The sequence below is a fragment of the Paralichthys olivaceus genome, chromosome 15 (genome assembly GCF_024713975.1).
Source record: "Paralichthys olivaceus isolate ysfri-2021 chromosome 15, ASM2471397v2, whole genome shotgun sequence".
NCBI lineage: Eukaryota > Metazoa > Chordata > Actinopteri > Pleuronectiformes > Paralichthyidae > Paralichthys > Paralichthys olivaceus.
Window position 1 is genome coordinate 10,438,733 of NC_091107.1, and position 22,333 is coordinate 10,461,065.

Sequence of the window (22,333 nt, forward strand, 5' to 3'; positions counted from 1 at the left end):
CCAAAAGAGTTTTCAAGCTGGTGATAAAAAGCTGATTCTTTCTGACTGCCTCCGTGGGGTCTGTTTCTTTTTTTTGTGTGTGTGCTTCTTCTTCTTCCTCGGGGGAGGGAGCAGAGGTTTGGGAGCCGCCTGTGCGGAGAGCGTTGGTGCGGAGCGGAGTGCACGTCCACCCGGCACAGTGAGTGAGGAGGAGCGGGAGCGAGGCTCGGTGCCGGAGAGGAGGAGGAGAGAGAGCGGTGTTTTATTTTAGAAGGAGGGGACGCTGAGAAAACTGCGCTCCTCTTTTCTGACTCATCGCTTGGAAATAAAACATCCTTTTCTTTTTTTATTTTTTTAAATTCGTATTTACCTCTTCCTCCTCGTCTCTCCTCTCCGTCCCCTCCTCCTCCTCCTCCTCCTCCTCCAGTACCTCTGGCACTGGGGAGGAAAACACAGGCGGATTTTGACACCACGTTTGGGGCTGATTTTTTTTTTTTTCAAAATGCGACATGCTTCCCTGTGAGCTCCGTGTTGTGCGCACATCGCCGTGAACAGCAGCGGCAGCACCGGCTCCGGGTTTGTTGTGGACTCGCATGAAAAGGCTGTAAGTTAGTCCGGCTGACACTTTAGTTTTTCGGGGGATTTTATTTCGGATTTCCGCGCTGGGCTGACGCGCTGTCAACACGCACCGTGCAGGGACAGAGGGGGAAGGCGACGGGAGGGGACGGTCCTGTCACCCCCACCAGCGTGGATCCACAGTGCGGGGCTATAAACCGCTAGCAGCCTGCCAGGGGGGCACCGAGTGGGCAAAGTGAACTAGTGCTACAAACCCCCCTCCGCCGTGCAACTACATGTGCCTGGCTCCGGCTCCCAATGATCTCCTAATCCGTGGGAATCGGCTGAGGACTGAGAACCGTCTCTGCACCCGAAGCTGACTGCGATCAAGGTAAAAACACCACGATACCAGCACGATAGGGTCTGAAAGTGGGAGTGTTGCAGGGGCACACAAGTCCCAGTGTGCTGCCTCTGCTAGTGCTACATCAGTGCTACCTCAGTGCTAGGCTAGCAGCAGCCTGGCACGCACTTTTTTTGCAGCGGGCTTGTCAGTCACTGTGAGCGGCTGCGGGGCTCCAGCGGGGTCGGTACCCTGGCCCCGGCGGCCTGGGTAGACGCTGGGAGGCACGGGGCATGTTTTGCGTTTTTATGTGTTGCAACGAGGAAAATGACAACACACAAACACACACTCACTCCATGACTTCAGTAGATATTTCATTGACTTACATACAGACTTACTCTCACCTTAAACATTATCTACTTACCTTAACCTTAAACATGTCTTCACCTTACAATGTGATCATGCACATTATGGGGACCGGTTTAAAAAATTTTTTTTTAGTTCCTATCCTTTGCATTGGACTCCTGACTTCCATTCATTGTGGACAGTCTAACCAATACCTCTAACCCTAACTAGACCAGTTCCTGTCTAACCCTGACCTTAAGCAAGGCCAAGTGTTGCCTCATTGAGACCAGGCTTTGGTCCCCATGTGGTCCACTGGTCCTGAGAGGGTGTTGATGCTCGAGAAGACCCTAAAGTGGCAGCAAAACCAAAAAAGTACACACACGCACACACACATGCACACACATGCACACACATGCACATGAAGTTACATATAGAGCAGCAGGTCTGGGTGCAGGCTGGTGGTGGTGGCACCAACCGTTCGCTGTCCCTGGATGATTTGCTGCTTCCTTCACTTCCCCTCAGTAAAATAGTGAGAGAGGGTGGCAGAGGGGGTGAGAGAACAGGGGGGTAGCAGCAGTGCTTTTAGGAAGGCTGAGCACGCAACCACACACATACACACATCAAGGAATTAGAGCAACTCCTCACTGCCTCCTTCACCACCCTCCTCCTCCTCCGCCTCCTGCTGCTGCGTCGTGCTGTGCAGATCGAGCTGGTTTCAGAAGAGGGAGAGAGAGAGAGAGGAGGGGGAGTGGCTGTTGTTTACCTCATCTAAGCCACAGCACTATCTCTATCCCTGGGTTAGGGCTGGATGAGTGTGACTGTCTCATCATCCCTGGAAGAAAAAAACCCCACAACAACAACAGCACAAGGACTTAACATGTGGATGCAGGTGCTGATGCTGGGAGTCAGATGTGAGCAGGAGTAATGGGGTGTAAGTGGGGCATTAGATGAATGGTGCCCATCCACTCCTCACAATTGCCTGGAGAACCTCTGAAAGAATATTATTTCTGCTTATTAGTGCTGGTCATTAATGGAGGGAGATATTTTTTTAATATTCATTTTTTCCAAGAGCACGTGTGAGACTGAACTGGCTCCAGTCTTGAATCAATTAAAGCTGGAATCATCTGGGGGCTTGTTAAACGTTCCCGCTTGCGACAGCTCACCCTCAACACCCTCTGCTCTTACCACAATCACACACACACACACACACACACACACACACACACACACACACACCATCTCCGTCACAAAGCTCGACATGTGCACACCAACCAGCAACTCTTTGTGCTTCTTACTCACTCTAAACACATATTCAAGTACAGATGCATGCACCGTGCTCCTCAAACTCTCCCGCAAACAAACTCTACTGCACACACACGCACACACACATTTGCGCACAAACACACAGCCCTCCTCCCGCTGGGTATGAAACCGGAGATGAGTCATGGTGTGTGGGGGCATAACAACTCAGTCTCAATCCCTCTATCCCCCCTCCCTGTCTTTCATATCTTTCCTAATGCAGGACTATCTTGTTTTCACTCATTCCCATTATCTTTCTCTCACCCTTTCCTTCTCTCTTTCCCTCTCTTTCTTTCTCTCCCTCCCTCCCTCCCTCCCTCCCTCTCTCTCCTCTCCCCTCCTTCCTCCTCTCTCGCCCAGAGACAGGGGTTGTTTACAAGGCAGGCGAACAGGGATGGGAGCTGTTTTCATTTTGCATCTGTTCTTTTTTCATGACAGCCTTCCAGCCACTCATCCATGTTTCAGTCCCTCTTTCCTCATCCATCCCTTCACCTCTTAATCCTTCTTTCTTCCCTTCCTCAAACCTTAATCATCCAATCCACCTCTCCATCCCTCTCCTCATCACCTCTTCATCAAGACTTTCCTGTGATTTCTCATCATATGAATGAACAACCAGGAAGAATGTGTGTGTGTGTGTGTCCATGTGTTTCAACTCTCCGTGTACAGTATGTCATGTGAAACTCAAGCATGCAGACCTTCCAAGCCGCTCATGTATACATACGCACACGTGTGTGGGGGCGGGGGTGTAGTATAGCGTGTGTGTGTATTTGTGTCTGCTGCGTTAAGCGCTAAGCTCTGATTGGATGGAAAAGGGGGTAAGGACCCCCACGTGGTGCGTTGTATCGCATTAGCAGCTACGTAGTGAGGAGGAGGAGGGGTATTCATGAATGGTCCATTGACGTCACATAAACTGTAACCTCAATCTTTCTATCTCACACACACACACACACAGACCTGCATGCCCTTCCATGAGCCCCTGTGTTTTTACACACATTTATAAAGAAGGCTGCAGGGTGTGTGTGTGTGTGTGTGTGTGTGTGTGTGTGTGTGTGTGTGTGTGTGTGTGTGTGTGTGTGTGTGTGTGTGTGTGTGTGTGTGTGTGTGTGTGTGTGTGTGTGTGTGTGTGTGTGGCTCTTACATGCTGTGATTTTGGGTGTTAATAGGTTGTTCTTTAATTTCTCAAATCGTTCTAATGATTGATGCCTGAAGATGTTTGATAGACAAAATAAAAAAGAACTCAGATTGAATTATCTTTATTAAAGGACATGCAGTACATTCACAGTTAAAGTTGCTGTCACAGAACTGCAGTAGAACACATATTCATATATAAATTCAGATATCATCGCTGTCAGACATTTCATTTGCAGGAATGCTTTAAACATTGACACACCTCTCCATGATTGTTATAAATATTGTTATTCTGTTGTTTAGTTCACATGTCATAGTCTGCACCCCCCCATGTGTTTTATTCTTTGTGTGTATTGATAAGTTCACAGGTAAGTTTTTTGAGTTTTTAGGATAATTTTAGTTTCCTCAACATGAAGGTTGTGTCATCATCTATAAGTTTTGTGACATGATATCATGCGGTGGATTAAACACTGCAGGCGTGTGTTTTCACGTATTAGCACTTTTGTGTTGTGACAACCTTTGCTCTCGGTAGATGACCCCTCTGTGGCCTGGAGCCTCATTACTGGGTTCATTTGATTTCATGTTCCACTGTGACTCAGCCTCGTTAGTTAAGGATAATTGTTCAGTCTCTACACCTGCACAAGGCACAGGTCAGGAAGGAAATCGCAAACATATTTCACATTCAGATTTTTTCTAACGGGAGTAATTGGAACGTGCCTCATTGCTGAAGTTGCTCATCTGACTGAATAAGACCTTTGAATGTTCAGATCAAATTAATGATCCTTTTTTTGTCAGAGTTCACACAGTGAAGTCAATGTTACCACATGTTTGACAGTGATATCATTAGAGCAAGGTTGTGTTTAATTTCCTTTCTACTTTGGTGTTTTTGTTTCCCCTCAGTAAATGTGACAGTGATGCTGCTTTAGGACTCTGTACATATAGGTTAGAAATACAATCTCTGTAAATGTAAATTAATTGAGCACATATACCAAACTTCTTCTGGCTTCTGCCTCAGTTTGAGGATTTTTCTGAATGTATTTGTTTTTTTTCACATTTATAGACCAGGCTGAAAACAGAGTTGACAGATTATTCAGACTGGAACAGAATCTTAAATTGAACTATCTCACTGAATCTTGTGTTTTGATACTAGTTGAGTAAAGGCTTCCATTGGGTGTGTGTGGACTGAAACTAGCTTTGGTGAAAGCACACTGGATTATATTTGAATGAAATATCACAGCCTCAATGCTCAGTGTCTTTTAAGTAGGTTATATGTTTGAATACCATTTTTTAACTTCTTCATTTTGTGGGTCAAATAAAACTGCAGCAATTTGTTGTTTTTATTCAATAGTCAGACGGATGTTTGACAACTATTTTGACAGCTAATCAATTGTTTTGTGTCATTTTTTCAAGACTAAAGTTATTCAAAATCTTCTAAGTTGTTGTCATTGTTGATTTGTTGGAAGTAACCGCTGTACTTTGCCTCACTATTGTTCACATCAAGTTCTCAGCCAATGTCTAAACTGATTGCTTGAATTATTTGTTTTTATCCAATACACACTTCTGTACCTTCTTTCCAACTTCTTACTTCTCTTCCGGGGGGAAAAGTATAAAGTGTGAAGGCTGTAAGCACAGTGATGGACAAGCTGACAGACGCTGCTGAGCTCCTGATGGGAAGAGTTTCAGGACTGTGTGTGTTTGTGGGGAGAGAAAGAGGGAGAGAGGGAGCAAGTAAACAACAGACAGAAACAGTATGTCAGATCTTCCTCTGCTGCTTGGACACCTGGTGATCCAGTATGGAAATATGCTGCTGATTCACTGTGCCATCTTTGAACATTTGTTTATGCTTAATGTATTTTTAAAATCATGAAACAAGTGAGTTTTAGGACCTGGATTTAAACTTTGAATTTCTCATACAGATACAAATTAAAAAAAAAGAAAGGATTGTTGACATGGATAAGAGGAGGAAGAAAGATGGTGATAAAGTGCAGAGGGGAGGTAGTTGATGAGAGATGCAGAGGGAGTAGGTGAAAGGTAACAAAGGAGAAAACAAGGAAGGTGAAGCCAGAAGGGACAGGAAAGAGGGAGGGAGAGGAGAGGAGGAGATGTAGGGAGGGTAGGATGAAAGACGACAGGACGGGTGGAGGAGGGGACGTGCAGGTATATAAACAGAGAGGTGGTATATTAGGGGTCGCTGCGAGTGAAGGACAGAGTGCTCATCCTCCATCTCTCTGCCCTTTTTCTATCCCTCCTTCACTCCCTTCCAGGAGCTAATGAACTCCTGATGGCAGTGCGAATGGGAGCAATGGATCAATCCTCCATCCCTCCCTCTGTTCCTCTCTCTCCCTCCCTCCCTCCTCCCACCTGTCCTCCCCCTTTTGCACTCTCTCCTCCCGGGTTTCTGGCAGGGGCCCCAGCCTCGCTGGCTGCGACCCACCTACTCCGTTGTTTGTCAGCAGATTTCAGGAGACGGAGGCTTAGTTAGAAAATAATTTGGACCTCAGCCTCTTCCTTCAGTTTATTTTCTTTTTATTCATTTCTTCTTTCTTTCCCTATGTCTCCCTTGCTCAGTTCTCTGCTCCCTCACTCCAGCTCCCATAATGCAGCGGCAGCAGCGGGAGCAGTGACAGCGTCAATAAATATTGTGTTAATGTTCTGGTGGCTGGAGCCAGTAAGGTGATAAAGGAAATCTATTTGATTTCTGTGGCTCGTTTGTTTAGCCCGACACCTCTGTGGTTAGTGTGCCTACGTAGGTTTCCATATTGTGTGAATGGATGAGGAGTTTCTACCATGAAACCTCATTTTTCCTTGTGTCATCCGACCATGCTTGAAAGCAAAAGTGTTTACGTTATGTCATCTGACGCAAAGCCTCCTCTCACGAGCTGTTTGCAGACACGAGCTTTGAAAAATGTCTGGAAAATTAGATCCAGAGATTTTCCATCGTTCACACATTAAGAACGCAGCAGGAGATTGTTTGGGTCTGATGCTTTCGCAACAACAGTAACATCTCCAGAACATTCAGGTGAGGGGTGGTGTCTGGAAGGGGCAGGACACAATGTTAAATTCTGCTGTGGAAATCGTGTGCTTTGGTTTATCTAGACTGCCATCGGCCTTTATCACCAAATCTTGTCGTCTTTTTAAGTTGACATCTTCATCTGCGTCCTCAACGTGTATTTGTATTCTTCCAGTTTTGCATGTTACAAACATCTTCAGCTCATCGGTTCGCTCACTGTGAATCACTGTGACATTTTCCTCTAATATTCTCACATGGGCTCACTTGGACATTCTTTTTTTAAAGCTATTTTTGGGTATTTTCATTTTTATTTACAGGGCAGTGTAAGGGCTGGGTTGGAATTGAACCTGTGACCACTGCAGGAGGCCTCAAGCCTCCATATCTATGGTGCAGAGGTGCCGGGTGCCCCATTTTCTGAACATTATACTAAGAGGGCTGGAAGGAAAATGTTCAGAGCAACTGACTCCTGTCTGAAAACAACTATATGAGGGACTAGATACCCCAGTTGTTGGATGATATTGACCCAGCTAACTTTCTCACCTTCCACACCTGGCCAGTTGCTGTGTGAAGTGAATCTGTTGGTCTGGACTCAAAAGCTACAGAAGAAATCCTTTGCTAGATTAAACGTGGCCGCCTCAGTTACAGCTTTCCATCCTTTGCTGCTTTTATCCTCTCTTTATATTTTTCACTTTCCCTTAAGGACCAGGCTAGGCTCTTGGCATCATTAGCGTTTCTCGTTTAAACCACACTGCCGCAGTGAGCGGGGAGCATTTATTTATTTCTCTATACCTGTGTTATTTCACTTCACTTCACTTAGGGAAGCTTCTGTCCCCTGAGCAAACAGCAGAAAATTAATTCACTTTACAGAGACAACCGTCCTCTGTATTTGATGTGAGGAGGAAACTTCTTCCATCCAGCAGATCCCTGTGGAGTGTTCAGTGTGGGGGGGGGGGACCACCACAGAGGAGAGTTCTGATGGGAATGGTGATATCAGCATCCGAGAGTGACTCATGACTCACTTAAGTGGCTTTGAGTCTTCCAGTCAGTTAGAATTGTGTGTGTGTGTGTGTGTGTGTGTGTGTGTGTGTGTGTGTGTGTGTGTGTGTGTGTGTGTGTGTGTGTGTGTGTGTGTGTGTGTGTGTGTGTAGCTTCAATTCATTTCGTACTAAAGACCAGTTAGTTGGGGTTGACAAAAGCCACGTCCCCAATTGCAACAAGCTTATTTTAGGTTAGTGGTTAATTTTGGTTTAGTTTAGGGTTAGGCAGCCATGGTCCCCAAACATGACGTTTGCCAGTGTGTGTTTGTGTTTGTTACCATTTTTGTGAGTCACTGATTGAAGTTGTGAGCACATCATTAAAGTTGTTGGCTGAGATGTTAAGCACCACATGTGTGCTGTGGTTTTTGTCTGTGCACTTCAAGATTGTTTTGATTATCTGTTTTTTGCTGCTGTTTTTTTGCTCAACAGTGTTCAGCTTCATTCTGCTTTCCTTGTTACTTGTTTCTCAAACATCCCAAAACTGGAATTCAATTATCTCACTCCTGGGGGGATCTTCAAAGTAATTACAGGTCAACCTAAGCGGGACGTGAATGGGTGTGAAGCAAACCTCATGGTAGTCCATCCAGTAGTTATGTTTGTTTTCACCACTGTCTGTTTATTTGTTGGTTGGTTGGTTTTTTTTCAGCAGAATTACCCAAAAACAGATTTCCACAAAACTTGCTGGAAGAATGGGACATGGGCCAAGAAAGAACCGATTCAATTCCTGGATCCAGACAAAGGGGTGAACCTCTCTCTTTTTCCCACCTTCTCCTTGGAGGATCCAGGATCTCTTTCTTTAACATTGCAAGATGGGGCATTTTTCACCAACTTCCCAGGGAATAATACATGGATCATGAGGATGAAAAAAAGGGCTAGAAACCTGCAGCAACCACTAATGTGTAGCAGCAGTAACACAAAGTGGCCTTAGCCATAAGACTTAATTAAAGGGGACTGTTTAGCCTTGGGGGTGGTACGCGCTCTACTGAGTGCCATTCTACTTGTTGAGGTATCTCAATGGAAACCAGTGTTCGAAGTACTCAAGAAAATTCAAAGCATCACCTGTCATTGGGCCTCATCCTCTGACAACTATGAGTGTTTGTACAGAATTTTATGGCAGTTTTTTAATAGTTGAATTATTTGAGTTGACTCTCAGACTGTCAGCTGTCAATAGAGCCATGACAGTGAACAGGGAGCTGAGCACTGCAGCAAATCCTCATGAAGAAGCAGGAAAATGCAAATATTTCTCAGTTTTTCTTGATAAGTGACCTATATGGGCAACAAAATGTTCAATAATTCACTGTTAATTTACTGCTAATTAATTAATTGACCAATTTCCTAATATATTCAAAATGTTATGTTGCACTAGAGCTGCACTGATACACTATATGATAGACTAAACCAACCTTGGCATGCAGAAGAGAAAAGTTTACAGTTACCTGAGACCTTAGGTCCATCATGCTTACCCACATTATTAGCATCACAGTGTCAGATAATTGAGTGATGGGGAATTTTTTTCTTTGAACACTCCATGAAAATGTGCTCTCAAAGCACAGGGCTTCATGCAGACGACAAACCGATATACAGATATCAGTTCTTCCTCTTGAAGTTTTGAGGTGTTGAATGATGGATTCTTGCCAATTTGATCCATACACAGAGCAAGAGGTGTGTGTGTGTGTGTGTGTGTGTGTGTGTGTGTGTGTGTGTGTGTGTGTGTGTGTGTGTGTGTGTGTGTGTGTGTGTGTGTGTGTGTGTGTGTGTGTGTGTGTGTGTGTGTGTGTGTGTGTGTGTGTGTGTGTGTTTCAAGCTTTCATGTTTGGCTGTTGAGTGGGTTGCCATCGTCTTTCTTGCACACCTGTTAGCAACGGATGTTTGATGCATGTGATGTGTGTCAAATGTGTTTTTATTTTTTCTTGTTTGCCAAGACATTCATCTGTACAATGTGTGTGTGTGTGTGTGTGTGTGTGTGTTAGATGATAAATACTAAATACTTGATACCCAACATTACAGATTGGTACACACACTAAGTCAAATATGCTCCCACACACCCTGACATTTTCATTCTTTCAGCTCATTCATTATAGTTTCCCTATTTCTCTTTCTCTCTCTCTCTCTCCCTGGTCTTTCAACCTCTATGAATCTTCTCTTTTCTTTGGTGCTCTTTCTCTCTCGACCTGTCAAACTTGTCTGTGTGAGCCTCTCTCTGTTGCCCAGCTTCTCTCGAGTGACTCTGTCCAAAAATAGCTGAGAGAGAGAGAGAATTGGGGAAGAAAAGTGAATGAAAGGAAGTGAGAATAGACTTGGACTTGTGCGTTTCAGTGTTGCCTTCACACACACACACACACACACACACACACACACACACACACACACACACACACACACACACACACACACACACCTGTCCATCTCCCCATAAATAAGAGGAAATATTATGTGTGTGTGGGTTGACAACAAACAGGGAACGAGGGAGGAAGGTGATGACAGGGAAACTGGAGGAGTGGTAGGGAAACAATGATGGATGGATGACTGGAGTATCTGCAGAGAAGCAGTGACTATGGTGAGAAAGATGATGAGAGAGATTGAGTGTAGAAAGGAGGGAAGGAAATTAAAAAAGAAGTGGAGGGAGCAGCTCTCTATTTTTCTGTTTTGGTTTTTGCCAAAGGCTTTTTGACTTTTTGTTCCCCAGGCAGGCCGGTCAAAACTCACTCACACACACAAATAGACGCAATAAGCACATCAATATACAAACCTTTATTCTGGATACACACACACACATGCACACACGCCTCAGAGAGATGACTTGTTATGAAGCAATTTATATGCAAGGATTCTTTATCAAACTGACTGACCTCTGGCTCCTCAAGGAGCTCTAAGCACCGGCCAGTTGTGCGTGTGTTTGGCTAACGGCTTCACTTCAGATTCTTGTTGATGCTTCTGTCAGTGTGTGTGTGTGTGTGTGTGTGTGTGTGTGTGTGTGTGTGTGTGTGTGTGTGTGTGTGTGTGTGTGTGTGTGTGTGTGTGTGTGTGTGTGTGTGTGTGTGTGTGTGTGTGTGTGTGTGTGAGAGAGAGCAGGCATTGCAGTTATAGAGCACGTTCATCATATGCACTATTCATATCCATCTTACATACATAAAAGTATATTACGTGTGTGTAAGTGTGTGTATGTCCAGCTCCAGCAGTTACTTGATGTCTGTTTATTGTTGATGGATCTGTCTGCTTTGCCTGACAGCCAGACTGCCTACTCATCTCAGGAGAGCGCTCTGGGTGTGTGCGTGTGTGTGCGTGTGCGGGTGTGTATACGTGTACTTATGTTAGTCTATCATTGTGGGGTCAGATTTTGGCTGGCTCACACAACTTCAAAGGGCTGTTTGATGGTTAAGGTTATAGGGTAAGGGGGCTAGGGAATGCATTCTATCAATGAGCGTCCTCACCACCATAGAAAGAACAGTGTGTGTTATGTGCAACTGTGTGTGTCTTTGTGTGCACGTTGCTCACTGGGCCTCTGCCGCTACAGTCTGTTAATAATAGATCTCATGGCAACCATTGTTGTGTGCTGACCTTAAGTGCTGCAAAGTGCTGAGGAAAGACACCGACCCACATCAGTGTTTCTGCTGAAGTAAATGCACTGTCATCCACAGGGCTTAGAGCGGGACGGACAGACTGAGAGACAGACAGGCAGACAAGCAGAGGGATGACATACTTGGAGACAGACAAACAGATGGCAGGCAAATGGGTAGATGGGCAGAAAGGCAAAGAGTCAAGCAGTCAGACAGACAGAAAGACAGATGGCGACATTATAGGCAGACAGACGGGCAGACAGAGTGAGAGATGGGACGCAGCCAATCAGATGGATTTGGAGTGGTCTCTCGTTCAGAATAAAACAGAATACATTTCGACATGTTCGCACGTACAAAAGGAGTTTTTTCAATTCTCAGTTGCCAGTTAATAGTATTACATAGTCTCGACCTTACTTTAAAAAGTGCTTTGAGATTCTGTATGCTGCAATTTATAAATAAAGTTGAATTGAGATGATACAGTTAATTCATTCATCAATTTCTGCTTTATTATCTATTATCCTGCTGTTTAACTTTGAATTGCTTGTTAATTGATGGTTGTTAATGGACCGCCAAACATTTTTTTGTTTGAGCCTCTTTGATGAGCATTTATGTTATTTCTGTTTCCCATCTTTTTTTAATGGATTAGATTTTAGTTTTTGGATTGCTGCAAAATGTATTGATGAAATGGTGAATGATTGAATAGAAAACATGGTAAGCCATTGTTGCCAGGCAGAGCTTGACTCAGAATCCTTGTCTTAACATCCCTACTGTCTCTGCGGCACAAGGTTTGTTCCGAATAAATATTACAAGAAATGGTATAACCTGCGAGAAGATGAAACAAATGAAGAGAGAAGAAATTAAAAGATGTCACAGTCACGCGGTTCAGTGACAGGTATGATCTGATGGAAGTGCAGTACTTTTTTTAAAACACTTTTATATGGTGGACATATGCTGCAGTCAAGATGTAATACAAACGCTGCTTTCATCTGCAGTGGCATCTGTTGTCTTCATGACACTGGAGCTGAGATGATAAACCTCGACATGACAGCCCTCCACATAAGAGGGAGTTAAAATTTAGATCATCAACACATCTTCTAAATGAAATACTTACCGTGCTACATCCAGGACATGGTTAAATCTTACTCGCTCTGCATCGGCCAATCGGCCTGCTGCTCCCTCACTGCGAGGGACACCTAGCCCGACTGTTTGCTGTCCTGGCTCCTAAATGGTGGAACGAGGACATCAGGACAGCAGAAAGTCTACACATCTTTCCCCGCAGGCTAAAGACACATTTCTTCCGACTACAACTTGGTTAAGGAGATGATGTCTAACTCTGGCGTTTATACATAAATATACAATTAAGTTTAGTTTCATATATATTGCTCATACATGTAGCACTTGCAGTTTGGCTTTTTTGAAGTTAATTGTACTTCCATGATTCTTGCTGTTCTGGGTTTGTACCCTCATGGTTGAATGCACTTTGTCAGTGGCTCTTGATAAAAGCGTCAGCTAAATGTAATTTCAAATGATTTTTTCATAATGCTTGGTTGATGCTATTAATTGTCATCATTGACTGCGTGGATTGGCGGGACCTCGACAACATGGCTGCAATTGTTTGGTGAGTGTGCATCAGTGTGTGTATGAATTGGTGAATGTGGCTGGTTGTGTCACTGGTTTACATGTAACTCCTGTAACTTTGTTTACTCATTTGCTTCTTTGACTTATTGATCCTCAGTTGCTAATTCTGAATTTAGTCCACCTTTTTTTTTAGCTGGATGACATGACAGTACCCTAAAAAGGAGAAATGCAACAAAAATCGCCACCTGGTGGTTGGCTGCAGTACATGTCATAAACCTTGCCTCCTCCATGTCAGTGGACGGGTCATGGACCAAACTAAAAAGTCAATGGACAAAATATTTTTTTCTCAGAGATGGTTTCTTTTATTTTAGTTACTTCTTATCACACAGATGTTTGTTCGAGTGTTCATTTTTTAAAGTTTGGTTTAATTAGTTATTTGCTGCTGTAAAAACTGAGTGAAACGAAATGATTGACAGCTGAAACTGACTTATGATTGGAGTGTATAGACGAGACCTCCCTCCCGTTCCAGCCCCCGATCGTGAATGTGCAGACTTTGGCTCCAAATGCACAGATGTGTTTGTATTCAGAATATTTTAGCATTATTTCTGGATAGTGTGGCGAAGTGGAAATGTGTCGTCCATGTTTATATACAGTCTACAATCCAATCTGGACATTTCCGTATGAATTAAGAGCTGTTATCAAGGGAGTGGGTTCTGTCACCTTAAACACCGAGCGATTTACAAGTGTGGATTCCCTCAGTTTTGACTCACATTACTCTCACGTGCACAAATGATTAAACCTACAACAAAGAAATAATGGAGAGTGAGAACAAGCAGTTATGAACATACTGGGAGTGTGAGCACACCCTGAAACAGTCATGCACTAAGTAGACCATTGGTAACAACTGGTCTCTTTTTCCTCCATCATGCAAACTGAATTCCTTTGCTGGACCTTACCCTGCTTTAGTAGTTTTGCCTGTGGATCCAGATCCTGTGAACTGTTAAAGCTTCAGTGTGTAAGATTTTGGTGAGAGGGATCTATTGGCAGAAATTTAAATCGAATAATCCTAGTGGTGTTTTCTCTAGTGTGTTTCATCTAAATTGTACAAATTGTTGTTTTCTTTATCCTAGAATGGGCCTTTATATTGAAATACTTTATATTTACATTGAGGGGACCCTCTCTATGGAGGCCGCCATATTTTTTACATTAGTCCAGACCGGACAAACTAAACACTTTTTGAGTTTTTATGACAACTGAAGCTACCACAGGTTCTCTTTCATGTTTGGAAGGAGAGGGTGAGGTGAGGGGTGTTCAGCTGCAACATGCAACTTCACCACTAGATGTCACTAAATTCTACACACTGAACCTTTAAAGTATCTGACAGATGACTTCTGTCCCACCTGCGGTTTGGTTTCCAGATACAGCTGTCCTCTCAGGCCGGATCTGCTGCACATTTCAGTGAACAGTTCCCTTTTAAATGCTCACTAACACACAGTGCTCTCGACAGTGTCATAGTCAGCCAATTAATTAGCTCCCCAGGCGACTCTGCTTTCCCAGCATGCATTAGTCACCTTGCTCGCTGTTTGTCTTATTGTAAATGTTTTGTGCTGACAGTAAACTATCCACAGAAAATAGTGTGGCTTACACCAGCATGAAAATGAGAGTTGGCTGTCAGAACCTGAGGCAGCTTGTGTACTTGCAGACAGGTTTGAATTTCAGGTTTGAGTTTTTGATATTTATGCTTTCCAACACTTTCCCACCATGTTGGGGCATGTCAATCAAAACTTGCTGTTTATTTCTGTTAATTTCTGTAATTAAAGTGATGATAGTGGTATAAACACATGACATATGAGTTGAGTTTAAAGAATAAATCTCCTGTTCTTGGCTCATGTTTACATTTGAACCATCATAAACTTTTGATAAATCTATTACCCAGCCATGCTGTTGGCCATTTCCTCTGTTGTTTGTATATGCGTGTGTGTTTATGTTCTCTGGTGCTGGCATTAACATCCCTCCTGGGTCTGAGCTCACTTTGACAGCTCAGTTATTCAAAATGTGAGGACGCATTAGAGGCGTGTGGTCACTTGAGTCGAGGGCCATGTGAAGACACGTTCTGATGGTGGGTGTGAACTGGTGTATTTAAAGTTGTTACCATACCATTTTTCCCTTCTCAATACAGATTCTGATATCTGCGCTTTGCATGTCCACTGACACTGAGCACAGATCAGATACCAGTGCATTTTAGAACAACAACTTAAAACATATTTTAAGAGCTGCATGCTTCTAAACCTGTGTAGAAGTGGTGATTGCTGTAATTGTGTGGCCTGGCTCAGGTCCCTTTTCAAATGCTTTATGAAATTGCCAGTGTTTCTGTTAATTGGCAAAGCTAGTACCATCCCTCGAAACTGAGCTCTTGCATACAGTACACGTCACCATTGACATTGTGGGACTGTCCAGCGTGAATATTTGTTGAAATTTTTGCGAGCTCTTGCTAACTTTGTACAGAAATCACATTTTCTTCGCCAGAAAAAAAAGTACTTGCCAGTTTTAAAATGGCCAAGAGGGATTTCCGGGAAAAGAAAATTGCAGTTTTATCTAGGTGAAGCTAATATTCTTTAAAGACATGGCACTGGATTGAGACATAGATTTGCGATGCCGATGACTGACTCTGGATTTTTGGCAGCATCGGAGGCCTTTCAGATTGAATGTATTGGAAAATCTCTAGTGTCCTCTTGTAATCGGATCACCTGAGAATGCACTTCGATGCTAGGTGTGAACAGGGCCGCTGTGCACAGCCATTCAAGAAAAGGAGGTCACAGTTTTTTAATGTAATGTAGCCTGGTCATGGAGCAGTTGGTAATTACAGTTTCAGTGTGTAAATGTTTGAATATGCTATGTCTGTTTATTTCTGTATAGATTGTATATGTCTGTGTGCGTCTATTTTTATACCCCACAACCACAATCACATGCTAAGCAGGATGTTCTGTCCCCATCTTGGCGTCTGTCTGACTGTGTTTACACTTGGAGCATAAAGCACATAACATTAAACATCTTTTATACTTGCATTGCAGGTTCCTCTTATTAGATTTCCATGTTAACAAGGAAAAACACATTTTCTTCAACCACTTTTTCATCGTTGCATTAAGACATAGAGTTCATATTCACACCCATTAGCGAATTATTTAAATTAATGGGCTCATTAGCAAAGCTGCTGGGGTTTAATATAGTATGGTGATTACAGCAGGATGTAGGAAGTTAGGGGTGACTCATATTTGTGTGTGGTTTTTTTTTTTTCAATATGTGGTTGTATGTTCTATATTCTGTATATTAGCCTGTTGATGTGTAATTTTGTTTGTGTGGAGTTGAACAGATGCTTCATCTGTTTAACTCATCTTTCTGCCTCCAACTGTTGAGATATCCAGTTTTTTCTTTTGACTCATGATCTCTGTCTTTTCACCTGTATTGATTTCTAAATGTCTGGTTCATCCTCAGTTCTCTCTGCTCGTTTCCAAACTTCATTTTTTTCCTTTGTTCAGCCAGGAGACTGGTTATTTATTGGTCAACATTGTTCAGCTACATCAATAACCACATGATTTCATGATACTGTTGTATTTAGTTCTATCTGATTGTATTCTCTCACTCGTACAACATGGTTTCATTGACTTCGACAGCTGGTTGCCTCCAGCTATTTTCCTGCTCAGCGCTGACAAAGTGCAGGTGTAGACAGTGCTGGTACAGTGTGAGATCATAATGCAACAAAAACCAATAGTGTGATAAGGCAGCAAAATACAACACAGAAAATTGAAATCAGTGAACTTTTTGCAATTTCGCTTATAAATGAGTTAAATGAGACTTTTAATTATCGGAAATGTTAAATAATTTTCTGTTGATTACGTAACCAGTTCCAGCTCTTAGTGTGATAAATTAGGTTTAAATGATGGGATGAAACTGTATAATTTAGTAGCAAATCACAATGATACAAAGCATCAGTGAATTATTATACAGTACTGTTGTACAACCTTACATACGTATATAACTTTAATGGAACATATACAGTCCCCTTAAATTCTATCACGCCGCACAAAAGTGCATACAGTCATCGATTGATAGTTTTGTTTTTATTAAGATCTGTGAATTTTTCCCTGGGACATTGGTGTCAATCCTGTGTTGACTCCACAAACCTGCTGGAAAATGGGTTGTAAACATTAAGTGCCATGGAGGACAGTGACTTTATTGTAGTTAAGTTGTATACATTTCACTTAAGCCTCTTAAAAATCACTGGCAACTGATCAGTGTTGCCTGGATGGGCACACATTTTTTTTATGGCTGAGCTGGAAAAGTCTCAGAAGTAGCTGACAAAGGCAGGAAGCTTTCATTGCCTTTATGACGTACATCATAGCATGGTGCCTGGAGAAGTGTAGAAAGTTTTCATGTCCAGTCGGGTGTTATGTTTCCCTCACTGCTGATTGTAGCTGGAGCTCATAAATACCCTTTGCTACTGCAAACTCATCTGACCTGGGAATGAAAGATGATTGTTTCCTTCTCCACTCAAGACAAAATCCAGATGTTGGTGGGTGTTAGTTTTTTATCCGGTGTGAAAAGGGCTGTAAGTTGCATTAGGCAACTGCAGAAAGCTTTTGAGATACAATCATCATCTCATCATTTTACTGGAATCCAAATACCCTGCTACACAGTTGAGTTTAATATGCTTCCATCGAAGCAGGTTTTTACCTCTGTTGATGTGACACATTGATACAGTGTGAGCTCTTTTATTCCATTCGCTATTGGCTTTTGAGATAAAATGTGGTTTGGCCTTCTACTGTTTGTGCTCTTGTGCTTCCTGGCTTCTTTTCTCTGGCTGTTTTTCCTTATGGCTTTGGTGACAAGTCACATCATTGTGTTCTTTTTATGTTTACTGTTATTGACTCCTGTCTTTAAGCCAAATTACCACTCCGGGACATTAAAGCTTTACTCGACAATACATGCACTGCCATCCACCCAATGGTGGTTGTACTTTTTATGTGAGGATACTTGGATTTGTCCCTTATGAGTGCTTTGTGTTGCCCTGGCCTTGGGGTAGGTGCAGGGGTAACATTGTAATAGGCTTTCTCTATAACTCATCATCTCTACTGTCCTGGCCTCTCAGGTTAGACTGAGACCCCACTGTGTGGGACATCAGTACTGACCCACCAGCGTCTTCCATACAGGGAAAACATTACTATATGAAATGTTGTCTATTCTATTGAGAATTTTCTATTGCTTTCTTTTTGGAGCATTAAATAGAGGCGATGGAAAGTGGTCAATAACTAATACTTGATCTGGAAAACACTGTTTATACTGTAGTGTTTTTTAAATTCTAGCCTATCATAGTGTAACCGACTTTTCCAACACCTCAATTGTTTGGCACTTTGTCCAGTGCCATCATGGTTTTGTTCTAAACCAGAAGTAGTTAAACCAGAGCCTGACTGAGAGCTTGAGGACACTGCACGCCCACCTACACCTGGAACCTGCATGGTGTCCCTGCCTCAATGCAGATTGTGCTTTATCATCTATTTCACTCTAAATTGGAGCATACTTTTCAAAACGATGTTTTATTGAAGATGACTTGAAGCCACAGATTAAGACCATAAACTCCTTTGGAGAATTTTAACCTGCATTGTAAATCTAGTTGGGAGTAGGGTTAATTCAGTCTAAAGTATTGAGTATATAACATTGAAACCATTTTAGTGTAGTTCATCCCTTTCTTTCCTTGTTTTTCTTTGTGCCCTCTTTCTTTTCCTTCTGTCCTCTTGAATTAAAGTAGTCCTTGGTACAAAACTGGGAATCTGGTTGACTGATTGAGATGAAGTTGCACATTTGTGAGACTTTTCTCCTTCAACTACTCCCATCTCTCCTGAGAATAAGAAATATCTCAATCTGAAGTCTGGGCTCTGGTTCACTGGACTGATTGAGATGGAGTTGTGTGTACTGCATGAGAGAGAGAGACAGAGAGACATACGGTCGACCTGGTAACTAAGGATGTGGATAGAGTGGAAGGATATCAGGTGGAGAGAGGAAATAAGTGAGACAGAGTGATGGAGAAAATGAACTTAGGGACTTTTCTTGGCAGTTGCTGAGCTGTTAGTCTTCCTCAGGCCGTAGGTGATCCGGCTCCAAAAGAGAGAGGGAGGGGGATTTTAAGGAGGGGGATTTTTAAGGAGATACAGTGACATTTCCAATTACCGTCAGTTCTTTCACTTTAACCGGCCACTGGTTTCTCCCCTTACACACACTTTCAGAAATGTGGGGCTGCCACCAGAGCAAGGAGTTGGAGAGACTGTCCTGTCAGCTCATAATTACAGGTTCGGGCCCCATGACGGCTGCATGTCACAGAGACACTGAACCCCAGCCAGTAAAAGCTGAAATTGGATGTAATCAATCAGTCAGAATAAAGTTTCTCTTTTTAAACTAACAGCCTTAAAGTATAATAGAAACACAATTATCAGTAATCATTGCAACTACACAGAAAAATAGGATCATTGTGAATTTTCTTTGTGAAAGTTGCTGGTAGATTTTAAGCAAATTATCCAGAGCAGCTGGTGGTGGTTTCCCCACTCTGGTCAAAACAGCAAGAAAAGTGGAAGCAATGCAAAACAAATGGTGCAGCACAGAGAGAAAATCATTATAATCATTGTACTTCAATTTTCCCTTCTGACTAAGTGTACAATCAGCCAAGTATTTTGGCTACTGCTCGAAAGTAGCGCTTTTAGAATACCGTAGAAGTGCTTTACAGCCAAAACGCTGAGAGCAGAACCAAAAGTGGTGCAGCCAATGCAACCAGAATCAAAATGACTCCCCAACTGTTGTCATAAAAACAACAACAAACAAAAAACAAGATTATAGAGAGAATCATTGAGGCCTGGCTGTCGTCTAGTGGTAACAATTCTGAAAGCTAGAGAAAAACCACAATAGAAATGTCCACAATCTTGCAACACAATACAGAACCATGATACCTCAACGTGCTGCCTCCTCTGCTTAAAGTGCAGCCTGTACATGTAACACATGTGAATCAGCGAATTAGAAGTTGAGTTATCACGCCTGTGGTAAAAGTTAGTCTGGATCAAATACCACCAATTCTGACGTTGCAACACCAGCTTCCTGTTGTTTACCCAGCTAAGGTGGTTGTGTTTGTCTGTCTGTTTTGTTAGATAGCAGGATTACACAAAACTTGGTGGAAGGATGTGGTATGGGTCAGAGAAGAAGACATTTTTGGTGCGAATCCAGGAATAATTTTTAAATTTCTTTAACATTATGAGTCTTGTAATTTGGTGCAGAACCAGATCTAGTGAATTAAATGGGTTTTCATAAGGGTACAGTTGGGCGTTGGCAGAGGTATGATCCTTACACAACCAAGCCCTGAGTATATGATGAGTCAACCTAACTTCCTATGAGCAGAAGCCTCCTGGTAGAGCCTGTTGCAAAACCTCTTGTAAAAAACCTGGCATGAATTTGATCATTCGCTCTTCTGTTTTTCCAACGCCAACATGTCTGTGACTTTAGGAAACTGAGAACTATTACACCTGACAATGCCTGACCATTGCTCTGGAGACAGCAGTACAGTGTGCATCTTTTGTTTTTGCCAGGTTGGCGTTGCTCTTCTCTGTTAGCTTTCGTTGTTGGTCTGGGGTCTGACCGTTGACATCATCACTGCGCGTGTTATCTGCCGGCTGGGCCACAAGATGCTAATAAACCTGCAAAGGTGCTGGGTGAGAAACTTTCCTTGTAATGACTTGACACTGGTGTGAAGTTCATGCTCTTGTTCCCTCCAACTTCACACAACCAACCACCTGACCAACCAGCAACTCTGTCGTGCAGTCTGTCGGCGACTCCAGAGGTTTCCCACCCTCAAGCTCTTTCAGATATTTGATGGCGTTTGTAAGGCAACCAGGAAACACTGTTGCAGAAAAGAGACAAATCTTACCCTCACAGCCACTGAGGATCTCGAGGAGTTAAAATTGCTTGTCTGACAAACTAAAGCATTCATTTTTACGGCATTTCTGAAGCATTAAAATGCCTCACAGGTCGTGATATATGGTTTTCATAAACCTGATTTAAGATAGGAGAGTTTCTTACATCTGATGCAACAAATCAACGATGTCGTGTTGATGGATGGGGCTCCCGCTCTGTTGAACTAATCATGAGAAATAACCCTCCGCAGTTGCAGCCACAGGTATAAATACAGACTATTGTGGCCGACACCTGAGTGAATATTTCAGATGAACATTTTTATGCTCAGTCGGTTGAATCACACACCAAAGCTTCTTGTGTTTTCGTCGCCTGTGTTTCTGCCACAAAACTCCCTTTTGTTGTTGGAAATTATTTTAACAGACTCATTCAGGAAACTGCTGTAAAGAATCCGTAAAAGATGTCATGTCAAGTTTTCACTTTGTGTTCACATTTTCCTTTGGGTGGTCAGGAATAAGAATGACTGGGCTGCTTAAACAAAAAAAACTAACCCTGAGTGTGGTTTAAGTGGGTCGCCTCAGAGTTTAATAGGCGAGGGGAAACCCTGAGACTGATCCAAGCGTGCAGACTTAAAGTCAGACAGACAGAGCTGGAGGAAGTCAATGATGTACTTAACCAATCTCCTCGAAGGACGACGAGGTAGAGCTAGACAGATGGGAAGAGGTAGAAAGACAGAGAGAGAGAAAATCGAGCAAGGCAGAGAGAGTCAATAATGTACTTAACCTTATTCAACGGACTCTCTGTGTCCCTGTTAGTGTAAGATGGGGAGGACTGGATGGGGGTAGGATGAAAAGAGTTGAGAGTGTATGATGGCAGGACTTGGGAATGGAAATAGTGCGAGGTAGGGCGAAGAAGCGCTTGTGTTGTTCTGTCAGCATAAATGTCAGAGTTGTTAACTGTGTGCGGGGCAAGCACACCAAGGCCGGGGTACTGGAAGAGCCCCAGATACGAGGGAATAGCCCAGTTTTACGGCCACATAAATCTCAGTTCCCCACGCTGAAGATTGTAACCCACCTCCTCTACCTCCTCTTCTGGAATTCCTACCTCAGTGTAGCAGTACGCCCAAACCTCCTTTTGACTTTTTGACTCTATCTGCTGCAGCGTCTTTAGGTTTACAATCTCATGATAGACTCTCACCCTCCTTTTCCCTATTTTTAGTCGCACTCAACATATTTTTCTTTGTTTGTCCCTCAAGCGACCAGGACAAGAGATTAAACATTTCCTCAGGCTGCACTTTTTTGCATCCTTGACATGTTTTTTTTTTTATTACTTTAATCCTATTCAGGGGCACTTTATTATAATAAACCTCCAAGTTTTTGCAAGTAAGATTAGTTCCATGTTGAATCATAATCCAGAATTGTGGTGATCATGATAACGGGTGTGTGTCATTGCTCCTGGCTGTTTATTCAGTTGTGTTATGATCAGGGTATTCCTGTTTCCTTTGAGAGACCCCCTAGTGGCTGAAGTTATATTATGTACGTTTAAGTGCGGATTAGTCTTT

At 42.9% G+C, this 22,333-nt stretch overlaps 1 protein-coding gene across 2 annotated transcripts in view; it reads left to right on the forward strand.

Annotated features, from left to right (window-relative positions):
- The first annotated feature begins 248 nt into the window (after positions 1 to 248).
- Positions 249 to 22,333, forward strand: part of jade2 (jade family PHD finger 2) — a 157,952-nt gene continuing 135,867 nt past the window's right edge. Inside the window, exon 1 of one of the 2 annotated variants that reach the window (XM_069510390.1) lies at positions 249 to 925. The gene's annotated coding sequence lies outside the window, so the exon portion shown is untranslated. The remainder of the gene's footprint in view (positions 926 to 22,333) is intronic. The other variant, XM_020085390.2, reaches the window with a different exon arrangement.